This window comes from Panicum virgatum, chromosome 4N (assembly GCF_016808335.1).
Source record: "Panicum virgatum strain AP13 chromosome 4N, P.virgatum_v5, whole genome shotgun sequence".
NCBI classification, from domain to species: domain Eukaryota; kingdom Viridiplantae; phylum Streptophyta; class Magnoliopsida; order Poales; family Poaceae; genus Panicum; species Panicum virgatum.
The window spans coordinates 16188826-16208438 of NC_053148.1; positions in this window are offsets into that span (position 1 = coordinate 16188826).

The window sequence follows — 19613 nt, forward strand, 5'->3', positions numbered from 1 at the left end:
CAACTCGGCTTGGCTACCCTTACTGGTCCACCACACCTCTAAACTCCTCCCCAACGTCCTCCTCATCATCTCCATTGTTTCTAACAATAATTAAATTATTAGATAGTAATCTATTCTCAAATTCAGATGATAAATTTATTTGGAACGAGCGCACCTTATAATCAATGGTCGTATCCGAAGGTGTCATGCCCTCATCATCCTCCCCTTCTTGAAAACAAACCGTCCTCGGTTTGATCTTAGTTGGATGATATGGGGTAGGTAACAACCAATATTACTCCCCTTCTTTGAAGTGAACCTGCTTCTTTAAAATAAAATTAGAGAAACTTGACATTACAGGATTAGTAGTATTGTAGCCCTCTACTTGATCACAATGTTGCACAACAAGTGTAGAATTCAGATTTGAACAAATATAAACTTGATGTACCATGTATTCTCCTTTGTTATTATATTTGCCAATAACATAATATGTATATCTAGAAAACCATAGTAAATCAGCATATACATAAAGTTTCTCCTCCAAATCACTAAGATTACACAGAACATCAAATTCAATGTAACCTAGAGTTTGTAAAGAAGACAACAATTTCATCTCATCTGCATCACTAGCAACATGAATCGCATTTGTAAATTCAGCAGAAGCATGTGGTTTAGTTCTCTCATGTTCATGATCAGGTAAGTCATCTTTATCACAGGGAATATGAAGCAAATCATCTTGTGACAAAGGTGAATCAAGAGTTAGTCCCACTAATAGTTGCTCTGTCATAGCATGATTGGTGGAGGAATTCAGCACATCAAAAGAAGCCTCACCTTCCATGAGTGCAGCACCATGAGCATTACCTTTGCTCACAATTTCAGCGGGAGTAATAGGTGCATTGTGAAGTGATGGCTCTGAATTTTCACATGAGGATGTGATCTCCTCATTTTCTTCCATGTCGTTCTTGTCCTCTTGCTTTTGATCAACATCCTGCAAAAGGTTAGGCGTAGCAAGAGAAACAACAATGGACTGAACCTCTATGTTTTGCACCTCATCATATGAATTCAAAGCAGGAGGTGGGTTAACAAAGCTTTCACGCATAAGAAGTTTCATATCTATCCAAGTTTGGGGTTTATCTGAAGAACTTAAAGAATCCCACCAAACTAAAGCTGAGTGTCGCAAAACACTAGCTGCATTTTTTACCTTCCTCCTTGGACACATGCAATGAGTTGCAAATATGTTATCTATAACAATTTCCCACTCCAAGTACACATCAGCACCCACACCATCATATGTTGGTGGATATGAAGAACCTGTCATTGTTAGAAGATAGCGAAAGACAACACAAAAGTATTATCCCTATCAACTAGCAACTACTGGGTGGTGGTGAAAGTGGTATGCAATATCTCAAGCGCCTTACCACCGTCTTGCAAGTGTTCTTACCAAAGCCAACAGGCGGCACAATCAGTTGTCAAGCTTGGGTGTAACAGTTGCAAGATGAATCTGTGCTGATAGAAGTATATGTGTAGCTTTGGGTAGGCACAATATAGTAGCAAGGAATAATAATTATTCAATTCAGAATTGCAAGACTGAAAAGTAGTCGAAAGATTGCCTATGTCGCTGGCCTAAACCCATCCTGGACCTAGTTCAAGCAAACAACAAAACAACTCACCACGAGACCACAAAAGGATGCAAGCACTTCTGAATTTTTTTCTTTGCTGCCATTTCTTTCTTTGTTTTTTTTTCTTGTTGGTGCGGCTTTTTCTTTTCTTTTTTTAGCACCTCTTTGCCTTTTTCTTTTTTTTTCCAGAACTGAAGCAATCAAATATGGTGTGCAATAATTACATGCACCAGTCAACTAAAAACCAGAGTTGACACTAAAGACTACGAACAAGATCTAGACACGACAAACACAACGACACAACAAGGGACTAAAATTCAGCAAAGCAAATTGAGCTAAAAAATTGTGGGGCACAAAAGAGTTATAGGACAGTGGAAACAAAATTTTTTAGGGCTTTTTGTGGACTATGGGTGATGACAAAAAATGAATCTAAAGGGGGGAAAAACACGATAATACCTCACGGACAACCTGGAATCCTGATACCACTTGATGTAGACTAGGCCCGATCTTCCGAGAGGTAGGGGTAAATTTGATTGGTGGAGTATATGACGTTGGCGATCCGGCTTCTAATCAGACATGATTCGAAGTCCCGCAACCGTTACACCACTGCTCCATTGGTTATCAACCAAGCACAACTTGATTGACGTTGCCGAGAAGGCTTTTCCTGCAAGCGAATCGAAGAACACAAGTAAGAAAGTAGAAACACGCAATCTGAAATTGCAAATATAAATGAAGCAAGGATAAATATGGGGTTCAAGAACTCAATTCCAAAGTACTAATCGACACAGTGGAGGAGATCAAGAACGGGGGTGAAAGTGATTGGGTGCTCTAGCCTAAGAGGGGGAGGGGGTGAATTAGGCACTAATAAAAACTTAGACCTATGGCTCCAACTAGTTTGCACAAAACTTAATCTAAAACATGCTATCTAGATGTGCAACTAGATTGTTCTAGTGTGAAACTCCTATCCCAAAAGAGTTTAGCAACCTATAGCCTTTCCTATCAAGAAACTACTCTATGAAAGTAAAGACATACAAATTGCTAGTATGAAATGCGGAAGCTTAAAGAGCGGGATAGGAGATAGCAAACTCTTGACGCGGGTGTTTATTCCGTGGTTCGGTTAGCCACAAAGGCACACCTACATCCACGTTGTTGTAGCACCCACTAAGAGTATTGCTACTCGGCCACCAAGTCTCTTCCGTGAACACAATCACGGTCACCTTGGCCCCGGGTTCCACTAAGGAGCTTCTCCACAAAGTATGGGGGTCTCCACGTCCCCCGCACAAAGATGTCATCGCCGCTCCACACCAAGTCGGAGGGTCGATGACGTTGCCGGCGAGCTTCACGCTCTAAGGTGCCGGCGCACCAAGCTCTTGTTTTGATTCACTAGAGAACCACAGCACAAAGGCTCAAGGCCTTGCAATCTCACTCACTAAGAGCTAATCCCTTACACAACACTCTCAAAGTGTGCTAAGGGCTAAGGATATGATCTTGATGCTTTTGTATGGCTTGGAGATGTTCTTGGGTGTGTGTGGGATATCCAGCAACTCCAGCAATCTTCAAATGGCCGGGGTGAGGCATATATATAGGCCACCAAGTCTTGTAGCCGTTGCTCCAACGGTCAGCAGAAAATCTGCGTATCACCGGAATAACCGATGCCTCTGGCAGGAGTAGCATCGGTTCATCCGGTCACTCTAATACCCGAAGTAGCCGTTCAACTCCTGACAGCTAACACAGTGACCACCGGTTGAACTGATGCTTTGTTCCGATGCATCACCGGTTCATCCGGTGCTTAAGGATCTTCTCCTGACAGCTGGCGTCATTACACCGATGGTATGCACCGATGCTTCACCGGTTCAACCGGTGCTGAAGAATCTTCTCCTGGGCTCTTGACATCGTCTCTGGAACATAGGACGTCCAATGTACCGATGCCTCTTTTTGACCCGTCGGTTCATCCGGTGCCCATAAGCTGACTTGGCTTTGATTCCCTTCTGCACCAGAATTCCATAGCATCGGTTCTTCCGACTACCATCGAATGCACCGATGCCCTTGGCGTCGGTTCTTCCGGTGCAACAGACTGAAGAGCTTTCAGGGCGCTGCCCTGAGACTCGGGGCAGCGGGACTGCTTACAGACATAGAATGTTCTAGAGTAAGGGATAGCTCATGGACGTACCTTACCTCTTTTGTAACTACCCGAATAGACGTAGTACTAGCTGCAGTACAAGGAAACTACCCGATCGTGTTGTAGAAGGACTCCAACTGTACTCAGCTAGGACTTTCCGTGTAACCCTGTCCCCCGGATATATAAGGGTGGCCAGGGACGCCCTCTAAACAATCATCTACACCTAAGGCAATATAAACCACCACACAGGACGTAGGGTATTACGCAACTCGCGGCCCGAACCTGTCTAAATCTTTGTGTTCCTTGCACCATCGAGTTCCAGAGCCGTCGATCCCTACCTTCAAGCCCTACTGCAAAGGGTATCCCTGAGCAGGCTTGGTGGTAAACACCGACAGCTTGCGCGCCAGGTAGGGGACTCGTCGAGTTCATCGGTGAGTTCGATGGCCACTTTCGCTTTCAGCACCATGACGCCACCCAGAGGCGCCACCTTCATCTTCGATTCATGGGTCTACGTCGCCAATGGTTCAGGCGGCTTCGATAGCCACTTCACCAACTCTCCCACGCTGAAGAGCTCCACGTCGGAAGACTCCAACAAGCTCGCTAGATCTCATGATCGTGGCGTTATGTTGCTTCCCGACCTTGCCAAGGAGATTGAGCAAAAACTCAAAAACAACTCGAGTCCTACTCGGACTCAGATTGATCTCAAACCGAAATCCACTCGGATTGGGACTCTTATCATGCAACCCATTTTTTGTTTGCGCAATTCATCATCTGTTTACAAACAGATGATTAGATCCTCCTATGAAAATAACTTGGATCGCCTACTTCACGTCGAAAACCAATCAGTCACCGCTAGCCGGGAGGCACCTGTTTTTGACGTTTACCCAGATCCAGTCGAGTCACCTCAAGACAGCCTAGATTTCATCACCAATGCGCTAGCTAAGATGCAACTCAAATCTTGCCAAGGTCATACCCTAGCAGAACTAGTCGACAACCTGCGAGAAGTCGCCAGCATTGATGATCTCCCGTTTCAACACGGCACTCCCCTCGAAACCGAGAGGGAAACTGGCTCCGGTGGAACTGTCCTAGCTGATTACGAATCAGACCTCGAAAGCTTCTCTCACGAGTGTTTGGTTCCGGTAATCATCCGGCCCGGAGGTGCTCCAAGCCACCATGATCCAAACAAAGCCTTGGATCAGATCTCAGCAGACAACCTGACCCAAGACGCTCCAGCTAATGAAGACGAAGTCACTCATACAGCCCGCAGGGAAAGGAATCAACGCAAATAAGTGCGCAGGACTCGTGCGGCCGAACGTGCTTATCTCCCGCCATGCAACCTCAACAACGAATTCAACAATGCTGCGGATCCCATCTTCAGAACACCGATCGCCGCAATGACAGATGCAACCCAGCGATTCATGGCGATGCCCAGAATCCCGAGTTGGAATGAGTCATAAATCTCACCAAAAACACTGTTGAACAACTCGAGAAACAGAACCCCCTGTCCTCGCTTCATGGTACGCGATCAAGGGCTACCGCAACAGCAAAATCTCAAGCAAGCCGTACCCCCGGAGGCGACCAGCGTCAACAGCAGCAGGAACAGCAGAACCGAAGAAACCAAGAGGATCAGGAAGCTGCGAGTAGTCATCGCCCCAGAAGTGGCCAACCACAAGCAAATCAAGCTCCTGGCCCTCAGCCAAACCGCAACAACCATGGGAACAACAGGGAAGAAGTAGCTGATTCCATTGTGGACGCACGGGACATCATCAACGTAAGACGCAGAGCGCAACCTTCGGACAACTCCGACCGCTTCCAAGCCCTGAGCAAGGATTTCGACAACATCGAGTACCCGAAGGATTTCAAGCCTACGAACATCCAAAAGTACGACGGTAAGCAAGACCCTGCTCAATGGTTACGTTTATACTCGACCACTATTAGTGTTGCAGGGGGAGACACCAACACCAAGGTCCTCTACCTCCCGATGGCCCTGGAGCCCGCACCCCTCACGTGGCTCGAAAGCTTGGCACGCAAGTCAATCCACTCGTGGGAGGACCTCAAGAAGGCGTTCGTCGACAACTTCCAAGGGTCGCTACATCGAGTAGCTACTCATCACGCCCTATCCATGATCAAGCAGGAGCAAGCCGAGTCGATTAGATCCTACGTCAAGCACTTCTTCGACACAAGAGCCACCATCCCCAACATCGCCGCCGACGACGTCATCGACTACTTCCAGAGCGGCATCACCATCCAATCACTATACCGCGACTTTGGGCGTAATCGGCCCAAAACGGTGGTAGATCTACGTGACATGATGCAGCGCTGGGCAGATGAAGAGGAGCAAGAATGCAGTTGCTTTCCCCGCTGCAACAACGACAACAATGGGAAGCGCCACAACGACCATGGAGGGCCCAGCAACCAGCGGGATCCTACGCGTAAGCGTAAATTTGACGATACTATCGGTACTATGGATCGCACACTGCGCGGTAAGAAGGGCGACAAACCGTAGGACCTGTTCGACAAGATACTTCACAACAAAAGATGTCCAATCCACCCTAAGAGCAACCACTCGATGTGGGAGTGTACGATCCTGCGCAAATCCTTCCAGTCGGCACCTACAACTGCTCCAAAGAAAGAACAAGACAAAGATGATGAAGACGACAGGAAAGACCGTGATGATTTCCAACAGCAGCAAAATGTCGTCAATGTCATATTTAGAGGAGATTCAAGCTTCTCCAAGCAAGCTCAGAAGCTTCTACTCAGAGAGATCCTCTCAGTCGAACTAGCAATTCAGAGGCTACTCAAATATAGCGAGGTCCCCATTACCTTCTCCAGGGAGGATCAATGCACTAGCTTCTCTGAACCTAGAAAGTTCTCGCTAGTACTCGATCCATTCGTTCAAGGCTCCAAGCTTACTCGAGTACTCATCGACGGCGGAAGTGGGCTCAATCTGATCTTTGCAAGCACATTGGTAAAGATGGGCCTCAACTATATGGGTCTGCTTACTCCAAGCAAGGCTCCGTTCTACGGCATCGTTCCCAGAAATTCCTCTACTTCAATTGGCTCGGTTACCCTCCCAGTCACATTTGGTACAGAACAGAACTTCCGGACCTAGTACATCAAATTCGAAGTAGCCGACTTCGAGTCCTCTTATCATGCTATCCTGCGAAGACCTGCACTAGCCAAGTTCATGGCAGTGCCGCACTATGTCTACCTGCTCCTTAAGATGCCAGGCAACACAGGAATCCTTTCACTACGGGGAGATCTCCTCAAGTCCTTCGAGTGCAACAAGGAAGCAATAGATCATGCTTCTACTATCCGGGTATCATCAGATCGCCCTAAAAAAAGAAAACCAAATCAAGACGGCCTTCATCACCCCTTACGGGGCATACGCCTACAAGACCACGTCCTTCGGGTTGAAGAACGCTGGCGCTACTTACCAGCGTGCGATACAGCTGTGCTTCTCCGACCAGATGGTGCTTCCTGGTTCTTATGACAAGAAGAGAGAATAATTTTGGTCATCGCTGATGCGATGCATTGATAGTTTGTTCAATTCTTCCACTATCATTCTTTCTAAGGATATGGCATATAAGAAATGAGATAAGACTCATTTTTTGTTGTATTATGCATACAACCATTCTCTTACAATATGTTGCGTATAAAAACTTCTCACACTGTTGATCTATTCAAGATTTGGAATGATCAACTTAGCCATCCAAAGGGATGCGTGCAAAAATTAATAGCAACTCTTTTTGGTCATGATTTTCCCACAGTATGGATACAGTAAGTACCATAGGGAAACAGATTTTAAGACCCTCTTATCTTAAAATCAGATTGATTATCTTAGATTTTCAAAAGAATATGTATGGGTCCGATACAAAGATTGTACGGACAGTTCTGGCATGTTATGGTTGTAAAGATACAGCTGTTAGATGATCTAAAGTGTGGAAGATCCGCACTTAGCCATCCATTTAGTAGATAATGCCTCTTGTTATGAGCATTATCCCGAACACTACTGAGCTTTTATACCTACAATGACGAAGTTTAGCTACATATCCAAAAGGATAAATTGGAATTTATAAGTATGACATTAAGTCATAGCAGGACCATTATTAGTAAATTGCTATTGCCAACTTCGTGTTGGAGTCAGGTGAACTTACACACTCCTAACTTATGATTAACTGCATATCCCCCATATGCATATAGTACGTGGAAATACATGAAGATTTTCTATTTGCGTAAGATTAAAATACGTTGTATACGTACTACTCTCACCACCCCAGCATATATTGATGGGTTCACACAGGAAGCTGGGGATCAATTTGAGATTTCAAATCTCCGTCGATTGTTCAGTATCTAGATCTCTTAGAGAGGATCTATTTACAACCTGTATGCTGGATTTTAGTATAAATGAGCTTTTTTAGGCATTAGGGGGCGATTAGAAGTACCATATGTAATGCCCGGAAAATATTTGAATGCATGAAACATTTCAAGCTCAGGATCACGTACTAAATTAACTGAACTTTGAGTTCAAATAATTATTGATTTGCATAGTATTGCAAATAAACTGCCACATGCATTTACTAATCATTAATCTGATACAAGTATGTGCCAGAAAGAGTAGTGGTACTAAGTAAAACCACTCAACTCCCAATTGTAAATAAGAGGGGGAGAAGTATGGCCATAAAGTAGGATTATTCATGCTAGCAATAGAAGACTTTCCTTCTAAAGTAGTAAATGCAACTCAACCTTTGGTTGAAAGATACCTAGAGGACATTTTATGTTCTGTGGATATTTATAATCCACAACCCAGATCAGAAGTGCACCAAAATACTGATGCTGTGATATCGGAAAGCCCTGACTCTCGTTTAAGGAAGTCACGATAAGTCATTCAGGGTTCATTTTTGAGTTTTCATAACCGGAGAATTATATCATATAAAGACTACATGTATCGATACATACTTCTCTAAATATACTATATACATTATTCCAAGTTATCCAGTTAATAAGACCATGGCAGAGTGCTTTGTCACTCTTACTTGAACTTGACGAGTAAAATTATACATACAGAGATAATCTTGCTCACCAAAAGAGAGGTGTTTTGGGCAGTGAAGCCAACACCTAGTTGTACCTTTACTATGGGTACAAAAGTGTTTTCATCCTGAATGAGGTGGTGAGATTAAAGCAAGTCTAGTGACACAAGGGGTTTATGCAAAGCCCGGAGCATTGATTTTCAATGCAGGTTTTTCTCCATAGTAAATTAGAAATTTCCGATACTAACTTGGCAGTACAAAAGCATCTATCTTTGCAGTTGATAGTTGATAGATGTAGTGATTAGATATGATCACTTGATTTGGTATATTGTGAAACTTCCGGGAAGGAGTTTACATATCCAATACTTACTTATATATAAAATCACAACATATACCGTGTATTTGTTAAGTCAATATATGGCTTAAAGCAGTTAAGTTGATTTTGGTACAATCGACTTTGTATGTATTACTTAAATTGAAGGGACACATAATTGATTACACGTGGTATTCATTTCAGAATTCTTAATGGATTTTCTAGTATTATATGATTGATAATAATCTTGACATCATTGGTAGTGAACACTTGTCAAGAACACGTTGTAATCTAAAGACAGAGGTTAGAGATAGGAGATAACGGTCTAAACCAAAATTTTATTTTGTGTTTAGCATCCAAGTATCTTCTCCCAAGTTTTTTATAGTAAAGCTATCTATATCCACATCATATTGAATGACTCAATATGAAAGGGAATCCTATGGTGGTTCTACCTCATGATAGAGAAAGGCATGAGGAAGATTGTTTTATGCCATAGTGATTGAATTAAGATGATGGGACATGTGGTCCATTATCCCTGTGCTATTTATGCACTATTACATATATTGCAAAAGTTCCCGGCCGGATATTGTCTTTGCAATAATTTGCTATCTAATAGCAGCGCTATTCTACCTAAGGTTGGTAGATTGAAGTTAAGAATATCTTTGATATCTTAAAATAACACATATGGACTTGGTATAATCCATGATCCAATTACGTGGATATCATGATTCTGGTTATTTATAAGACCCCCAAATTCCATATCATTAAAATAAGCTTCACAGGAATATGAAAATATCATTCTGTAATAGTTATTAAGTAATGGTCAATTCTATTAATCATTTTGAATTTGTACTGTACAAGGTTGCACATGAATGTGCATAGCTTGGTAGAATGATATATCACATATTGAAGTTACTGTATTGATTCCATTGAATTAAAGGTCATTATCTATAAAGATAATGAAGCTTATGTTGTTTAGATGGAGACAAGTTATACTTAATGCAATATTTTGCATTAATATGGTTCTGTTCCATAGGTCTATGGGAATATGAACATTTGCAAACTAAGTACTTGTGATAACCTCGAAGAGATATTCACAAGGTCTACTATGCTCCATATTTCATATGAGTTGAATACATTGGTATGAAAGGTTTGCAAGTTTTAGGGGAGAGTCTCTCATCTCTCTGATTAATAATTTATTGAAAACATCATATTGCACTTTTTTCTTTGTATGAGTTTTTCCCTTTAGGTTTCACATATAAAGTTTTTGATGAGGCAATATCGACACAAGACTATGTCATATCATCCATTTTCCCGAAGAGATTTTTGGTGGATGATATTGGGACATATGATACATTGTACTCTTTTCTTTATGTGAGTTTTTCTTTTTTGCGGTTTCTCATATAAAGTTTTTGATGAGGCAATGTTAACACAAAGTTATATGCTACGTCCTCTAGTTTTCCCCACCGTGGTTTTTAGAAGATGATATTTGAAGCATATTGACCATATGGTCAAGGTGTTATTAGACTAAGACTTTGGGTTTTTCTCAAGGGTCTAGTAATATTGATAATTGTATATTATGGTGTTTCTCCTTATTTTTTCACTGGGTTTTAAGGAGTTTTGTCTAGTATACCGATATTACTTTGGTTTTTCCCACAAGGTTTTCCAAAGATTCTCCTCACATTTTTCCTAAAAGGTTTTTGGGGGAGTTATATACTATATCGCATCTCCTGGTTTTTCCCATAGGATTTTCAAGGAGTTATTCGATTGATTACAAGACCACAAGAAGATCAAATTGATTACAAGACCACAAGAAGGATAAATTGATCAAGGGGTAGTGTTTTGAAGGAATTAGGAATTAGTGATCAATTCTGTAATTAAATAATTAATTAGATTAATGATATCACTATGATGTCACTAGGAAGTTACTATTCATGAAGGGGTCATCCCAAAAGAACATGTCCCTTAAGCCCTTGTCTTTTGGTCTTGTATATAAACACAATCAATCAATAGAGAGAATCAATCCATTTCACTCCATTCCATTCCCTCTCCTACTTCTAACATTTTCTACCGAGGAGGCGACAAAAAAAATACCGCATTTTTTATGGCAGGTTAGATCTTGATTCGGAGTCGAACCTTTTGATATTTGGATAGCTTTTTCCTTTTTTCATCGGGCACAAATTCTGATAGTTTTGTTGGATCTCATTCAATTCTACTAAGACACATCGGATATCTATTACACATGGCCTGCAAGCCCAAGAGAGTGAGCAGGGTTTCTTATTTTTCTATTCTAATAAAGTAGTTATAAGTTCAAATTATGAACTATGTTCAAGCTCTAACTTCATTGATACCCCTTGTCAACCTTGGCAGTCGACTCGTCGGCGACGACATGAGATAGTCAGGGAGATCGAGATGGAGGACAGATTGGAGAGGAGGAAAAAAAAACTCTGTTCTTTTCGCAGTTCTGATTGGTAATAAAATTCAACTTGTATTCCAGTATAACGCGCTCGGCCTATATATATTGCCGGCTCAATAGTTGCCCACACGGGCCCACATACTCACGCACGTCACATGCTGGTGGCCACATACGCAGGCCATCAAACACATCTACGCTTCCCACCTTCGTCACATAGCCGGTGTGACAGTACTCTGTTTTTTAAATAATAAAGTATAGACATATATGGCCACATACACGCAGTACAATCACCTCATGAATATTCGTAAGCCATGAGCATGTTCGAGAGTTTGAGCTACCAGATCCTCAAGAAGATTGATAAAGTGACCACATGTCATTCGTTGCCGAGTCAAGAACGCAAACTTGGGTGGACAGATTCTACCACAACCCTACCAGGGGGTTACTCCTCTCTTTGTTAGCTGATACAAAATATGAGTTCATTGAACTATTTGATAAAAACCAAGTACATCGATCAAATGCGCTCAACATCACCTGCTCCATAGTTTTCTGTTTTGCCAATTACCATTTTTTTTATGAAACACAGTACGTACGCAGACATTCATATACTCCCTCTGGGCGGAAGCTACCTTACGTCACTGCACGACCTCCTTCCCTATCACCGTCGTGTACGGTCCCCCGCGTCGTCCGGAGAAAATCCCATTCCTCCACCATATGCGCAACCTCAAGCCGCCTGGCGGAACAAGATGGTTAATTCTAGGCGACTTTAACCTTATCTACAAGGTCAGAGATAAAAACAATCGGAACATCAACCTCTCGCTTATGAGACGCTTCCGAAGAACAATCGACTACTATGAGTTGAAGGAAATAAACTTGCAAAACAGAAAGTACACCTGGAGGAATCAGAGGCGTCGCCCTACTCTTGTTCGCCTTGATCGCTTTTTCTGCAACCAAAACTGGGACATAACTTTTGATAGCTGCTCGCTACAAGCTTTGTCCTCCTCCCACTCGGACCACTGCCCTCTCCTGCTGTCGAACCAATTGGGGCCACGTCGCTCGGCTCCATTCAAATTCGAGAATTTCTGGACGCGTCTCCCGCACTCCCAAGAGATTGTGACGCAAGCATGGAACACTCCGACTGACCACATCGAACCTTTCCACATATTAGGCCATAAGCTGCGCTCCACCTCCCTGGCCCTCAAGACCTGGAGCAAATCCTTCCTTTCTGAAGCGCGCCAGAAATTACATATGGCTCAGGAAGTGATACTGCGCCTTGACGAGGAACAAGACTTCAGGCAACTCTCTGAGGCTGAGTTCTCCCTGAGGGCAAAACTAAAAAAACGTATCATGGGCTGGCTGGTGATTGAAAGAGCTAGGAAAAAACAGTGAGCTAGAATTTCGGCTGTACATGAGGGAGATGCAAATACAGTTTCTTCCACCTCCGGGCGAATGGTAGACGAAGAAAAAACCTCATTCAACGTCTTCGTAAGAACGGCGGCTGGGCACTTAACCACAATGATAAAAGCAGCCTCATCCAGGAGCACTTTGAGAACATCGTGGGCGTCCCCCCGGCACGCACACGTGACTTCTCCTGGCCTGACCTTGCTCTGCCGCAAATCGATTTGTCGTCGCTCGACAGGCCCTTCTCTGATGATGAGATACTACATTTTTTGAGAGCAATAGGTAGCTTTCATTGATCAACGGCGATCATTACAGAGTTTTGACAAAATAAGTTCAGGAGGAGAATGAAACCATTCTGACACACACAACTGATCAGCTGACTTGGCCAAAGCATGAGCTACCTCATTACAATTTCTACTTACATGGATAAAAGAAAAGACAACAGAGGAAACTCTCATCAGTTGTTTAATATCTTCAACGATAATCCCCGTATGTGAGCGATCCACCTTTCTTGATCGTAACTTGTTGATCAGTGTCAGGCAGTCAGAGGCCACCACAACTTTATCATATGGCAGTTGCATGGCAAAGAAAAGTGCACGCCTGAAAGCAATCGTCTCAGCCAACTCTGGGTTTGTGATTTTGTCGATCCCTTGCCTGAACGCGGCCAAGAATTCTCCTCTATGATCACGGACCACTAAGCCCAGACCCATACGATTTGCATCCGCAAAAATAGCTGCATCTACATTAATCATAATCCATCCCTCCGGCGGTGGACTCCATTGATTTGGCATTGTGGATTCACACCTTTTGGGGGAGATAGATTGATAGCAATGCAGGAAGACCATATCCACATATGCAAGAATTTTTTCCACCAAGCACCATGGGTGCAGTTCAGTTTCTCCATTTCTCATTGCATTTCTAGCCTCCCAAATATGCCAAAATGCAATAGCTAGAATTGTAGTCTCTCTACTGGTGCACCTGGACAAGATGTCAAATAGCCAATTCCTTGCAGAACCACACCATTTTTGGTTAATTTTGAGACCTGTTTGTTTCTTTAATTCCTTCCATACCTCAGCCACATACTGGCAGCCTATAAATGTGTGATGCAGATTCTCCTCTCTAGCACAATGGCAGCAAACCTCTGATGCTGTAATGTTCCTATTCTTCAATTGTTGACCTGTGGGGAGACAATCATGAACAAATCTCCACAACATAATTAGCATCTTGGGTGGTACTTTAATTTTCCACAGCCTCTTCCAATCATTGGCAGCTAGATCTTGGTTTGATGTTGCACCTTTACCTTGAGCACTGGTTTTCAAGTGCACTTGCTGACACCTCGCCATAATATACGCCGATTTGACAGTGAATGTCCCCGTCTTTGTCCATGGCCAAGAGACACAATCTGGAACCCTGTTACAGGTCAACGGGATTTGGAGGATTCTGCTTGCGTCTGCAGATGAGAAGCAAGCAGCAATTAATTCTTCATTCCATCGACCTGTTGTTGTGTCAATTAAAGCACTCACTCTTAGCTCATCAGGAATAAAGACAGTGGGTTTAACTGTGTGGCACGGTGCATCAAAGACCCATCTATCTCTAGTAATTCTTATATTTTCCCCATTCCCAACTCTCCAGACAATGCCTCTTTGTAACAAGTCCTTACCAAACATGAGACTTCGCCAAGTAAAAGAACATGATCTGGTTACAGCGGAGTCCAAGAAAGAACCCTCTGGGTAGTATCTTCCTTTCAGTACCTTTGCACATAAAGAATGTGGTTCCAACATTAGTCTCCAACACTGTCTAGCTAGCATTGCTTGATTAAATAATTTCATGTCTCGAAAGCCCATCCCCCCCATGAACTTTGGAGTTGTTAACCAATCCCAAGATTTCCAGTGCAATTTCTTCTTCCCCCCTTCAAAACCCCACCAATGATTGGAAACAATAACTCTCATTCTATCACAAATAAAATCCGGAAGCTGAAAGCAACTCATTACATATGTGGGAATGGCCTGAGCTACAGATTTTAACATTGTCTCCCTTCCTGCCCTTGACAGGGGTCTATCACTCCAACCTTGTACCCTTTTCCACATGCGCTCAGTTATAAAATTAAAAACAGAATTTCTTGATTTCCCCACAAAAATTGGCATGCCAAGATAAATAGAGTGGATGGCTTCGTTGTGTACCTGTAGAGAATCCTTTACCCTCTGTTTTATATGATCTGGACAATGAACACCAAAGAACAGAGTAGATTTTTGAAGATTTATCATTTGTCCTGATCCCCTGCTGTAGATCTGTAAAATAGATTTCAAGCTATTAATACATTTCACATCAGTCCTAGTAAAGAAAATACTATCGTCTGCAAAAAGCAAGTGTGAGATGCGTGGTCCCATAATTCCATTTCTCACCCCTTTTAAATGGCCCATTTGTTCCTCTTTTTTCAGTAAACATGAAAGGCCCTCTGCACAAAGAAGAAACAAGTAGGGACTTATAGGGTCACCCTGTCTCAATCCTCTTGATGGAATAAACGGTTCAGATAGGTCCCCATTTACTTTAATTGAATATCTTACAGAGGTAACACAACGCATGACACTATTAATCCAAATTTGTTCAAATCCCATTTTTTGTAAAACCCCTTCCAAATAGTTCCATTCGACCCTATCATATGCCTTCATCATGTCAATCTTCAACGCAAAAAAGGGGTTCCTTGCATGTTGTCTTCTAATAGTATGCATGCACTCATAGGCTATCAGTACATTGTCTGTAATTAACCTCCCTGGTACAAAAGCACTTTGTTCTTCAGCAATAATGTTAGGAAGCACAACTTTCAACCTATTTGCTAATACTTTAGATGCGATTTTGTACAGGACGTTACAAAGGCTAATAGGCCGAAAGTTTGTTAGTTTCTCAGGTCTCGACACCTTGGGAATGAGAACAATTATTGTGTCACATAGACCTTCTGGAATTTCATCACCCCTCAGGAAGCTCCTAACAGCATCACATATATCATCTTCTAGGATCGCCCAGTGTTTCTGATAGAACATAGCTGGAAAACCGTCTGGTCCGGGAGCTTTTGTTGGACCCATCTGAAAAAGCGCTTCCCTAATTTCCTCATTAGTATATGGCCTGCATAATTCATCATTTGTGGACTGATCAATGCGAACCGGAATCGACTCTAGTACCCTTTTTGTGTCATCATGGGGTTCTGTTGAAAATAGATCTTTGTAAAAGGAACCTGCCATCTGTTTGATCTCTGACTGATCTTCACACTTGCTTCCATCCTCCCGTAGCAGGTATTTTATTTTATTTATTCGTCTTCTTGCTGTAGCTCTCGCCTGAAAAAAGGATGTGTTACGATCTCCAGCTTGCAACCAGTCCACTCGAGAACGTTGGCGTGCCATGATCTCTTCCCTTTCGAACAATTCACAAAGTTTTCGTTCAATTTCCTTCTCTTCTTGACAGTAAGTCCCTGTGGCACTATGGATCCTGAGCCATGACAACCTCTTCTCAAGTTTCCTGATTTCTATCTTAGGAGCCCCAAATGATTCCCGACTCCAGGCTGCAAGAGACTTTGCCATCCCATTCAGCTTGCTCCATGTTGTATGCAAATTCCTTGGTTCATATCTACCCTCTGTCCATAATCTCTCAACTGTTTCTTTGTAGTTAGCTGCTCTGCACCATGCTGCCTCATATTTGAAGTTATAGTTGAAACCTTCATTTTGCCTTCTTTCACCTGCTCTATCAAGCGACACCAACACAGCATAATGGTCGGAGGATGTGGTGATAATATTTTGAACCTGTGTATCAAAGATTTGTATAAATGGTCCATTTGCCACAGCTCTGTCCAACCTGACCCGCACGTTATCACGCCCTTGTTGTCTATTATTCCAGGTATACTTAGGTCCACTGAAACCCAAATCAACAAGCTGGCAATCCTCCAGACATTCACGAAATTGGCACATTTGTGCTTCCCCTCTAGTACAAGTCCCTAGATGTTCATCATTATAAATCACTTCATTAAAATCCCCCATGCATATCCACGGTCCATTCCATTGGGCTTTGAGGAAACGTAACCGATTCCAAAAGATGTGCCTTAGCTCTGCCTTTGGTTCCCCATACACAAAGGATGCTCGCCACATTAATCCTGAATCCTCCTTAATTTTCACATCAATAAAGTTTTTACACACATATTGCAAACAGACACATGTAGTACATGTAGACCAGAAGAGAGCTAACCCCCCACTTCTCCCTGTACAATTGACTGCCAAGCAACCATTGTATCCTAATGTCCACATAAAACGCCTCACCTTTTCTTCCCTCATTTTGGTCTCAGATAAGAATAGGAGGGAGGGACGGTACTGCTTCACTAACCAGCGAAGCTCTCCAACTGTCGAGTCCCGTCCCAAGCCTCGACAGTTCCAACTTAGTAGATTCATGGTTCCCGGCGGGGCTGCATCGCAGCCTCCGCCGATATGTCTTCAATGGGGACCTTTGATTTCTTCACTTTCTTTCCTATTTCTTCAATTGTTTCATCTAAATCAAAATTCACTCTTGATTGCTGCTGTGTAGAATTCTGCACTAATTGAGGATTTGCAATAACTAACGCCATTGCATCATGCTTCACTTCTTGCTCATCACAAACAATGGTATTAATCTGAAAAGGTGGGACTCTCGCCTGCTTGCGTTTTACACCTTGGTTCTTTGGCCGATACGGAATTGGTTCTTTGCTGATATCCCCATCATTTGCAATCATCTTCTTATCTCCATTTCTAACCTGCCTTTTCATAGGAGGGGTTGCTTCATTCTCCAGCCTAACTGTATGTCTTTCACCCAACCCTGAAGACCCCATTGGGTTTACTTGATTATGAGGACCCTTTGCAGCCTGGTTGCCTTCACAGGAACCTCTTTGCCCAACAGAATACTACATGCTATACGTCAGATGCCTCAGAATAAGGCCCCGGGCCCTGATGGCTTCACGGGCCACTTCTTCAATTCCTGCTGGCAAATCATTCGGCATGACGTATCTGCAGCTATCAACTCCCTCTATAATCTGAGATGTCAGGACCTCAATTTGTTAAACAAAGCAAACATAATCCTCATCCCAAAGAAAGAGGGAGCGGAGGAGATACGTGACTACAGACCAGTCAGCTTGATCCACGCGATAGCTAAAATCATCAGGAAACTACTTGCGCTACGCCTTGCGCCACTCATTAATGAACTCACCTCGCCATGTCAGAGCGCCTTTATCAAGAAAAGGAGCATCCACGACAACTTCCTCTATGTGAGGAACCTCACTAGGAAAATTCACAGAACCAAGTCCCCTGCCCTTCTCTTGAAGCTGGACATCTCTAAGGCCTTTGATTTCGTACGGTGGGACTACCTTCTCTCGCTCATGCAGCGTAGAGGTTTCCCTATGCGGTGGCGCAACTGGATTTCATCATTGCTCTCAACCTCCACCTCAAGAATAATGCTAAATGGAACCCCACTAGATCCGATACAACACGGACGAGGGCTACATCAAGGCGACCCGCTTTCCCCACTTTTATTTATCCTGGCCATAGACCCCCTACATCGGCTTCTACAAGTTGCCACAGAAAGAGGTCTCCTCAGCAAACTCAATGGCCGTGCGGCAAGATTCCGAGCTTCTATGTACGCCGACGATGCCGTCATCTTCCTAAAGCCAACCCCAACGGATGCTACGAACATCAAGGAGCTCCTATTGAATTTTGGGGTGGTAACAGGGCTTCACAGTAACCTCCAGAAAACAAGCGTAACACCAATCGGCTGTAGCAATATCAATATCGAACCCATCCTCGCAATCCTGCCGGTGGCACGTGCCTCCTTCCCACTAAAATACCTCGGCCTACTTGCGCAAGCTGGACTTCCAACCTTTAATCGACAAAGCTTCGGGGAAGCTTTCCACCTGGAATGGAAAAAACTTAACTCAGGCTGGTCAGGTCTGCCTCACCAAATTAGTGCTATCTTCCCAACTTGTTTACTTAATGACTGCACTAAAACCGCCTAAGGAAGTCCTGCCGGAGGTCGACAAGATCCGCAAGCACTTCCTCTGGGCTGGCGACAAAGCAATCTCAGGGGGTAAATGCAAGGTTAACTGGACGAAAACAACATTATTGAAGGAGTGTGGCGGACTTGGTATCCTTGATCTTGAGAGATTTGCACGTGCCCTATGCCTCCGGTGGCTATGGCATGAGTGGGCTTCTCCGGATAAATCTTGGATAGGAATAGAGGTACCCTGTGATGAGACTGACAGACTGTTGTTCGCGGCTTGCACACACATACAACTGGGGAACGGCAAGAAAACAGACTTCTGGCACGCGGGCTGGATACAAGGTAGACGCCCTAAGGACATAGGCCCCCTGCTTTTTGCCAAAACAAAAAGAAAAAGCGGTCTATTGCTGAGGCTTTTCAGAATAACAATTGGATTCGCGACCTAAATCACCGGGCAGGCTTCACGACAGCACACATCCGAACTACAGCCAGATCGTGAAGACCACATCACGTGGAAGCTAACGCATCACGGCGACTATACCACGGCTTCGGCCTACAGAGCTGAATTTCTTGGTTGTTTTGCCATGCCGGCAATCGCTTCCATCTGGAAAACTTGGGCACCGCCTAAATGCAGGTTTTTTGCATGGTTAATCCTACAAAACCGTGTCTGGACCTCGGACAGGCTGGCCAGGAGAGGGTGGGAGCACAACCCAACTTGCCCTCTATGCAGAACGATGAT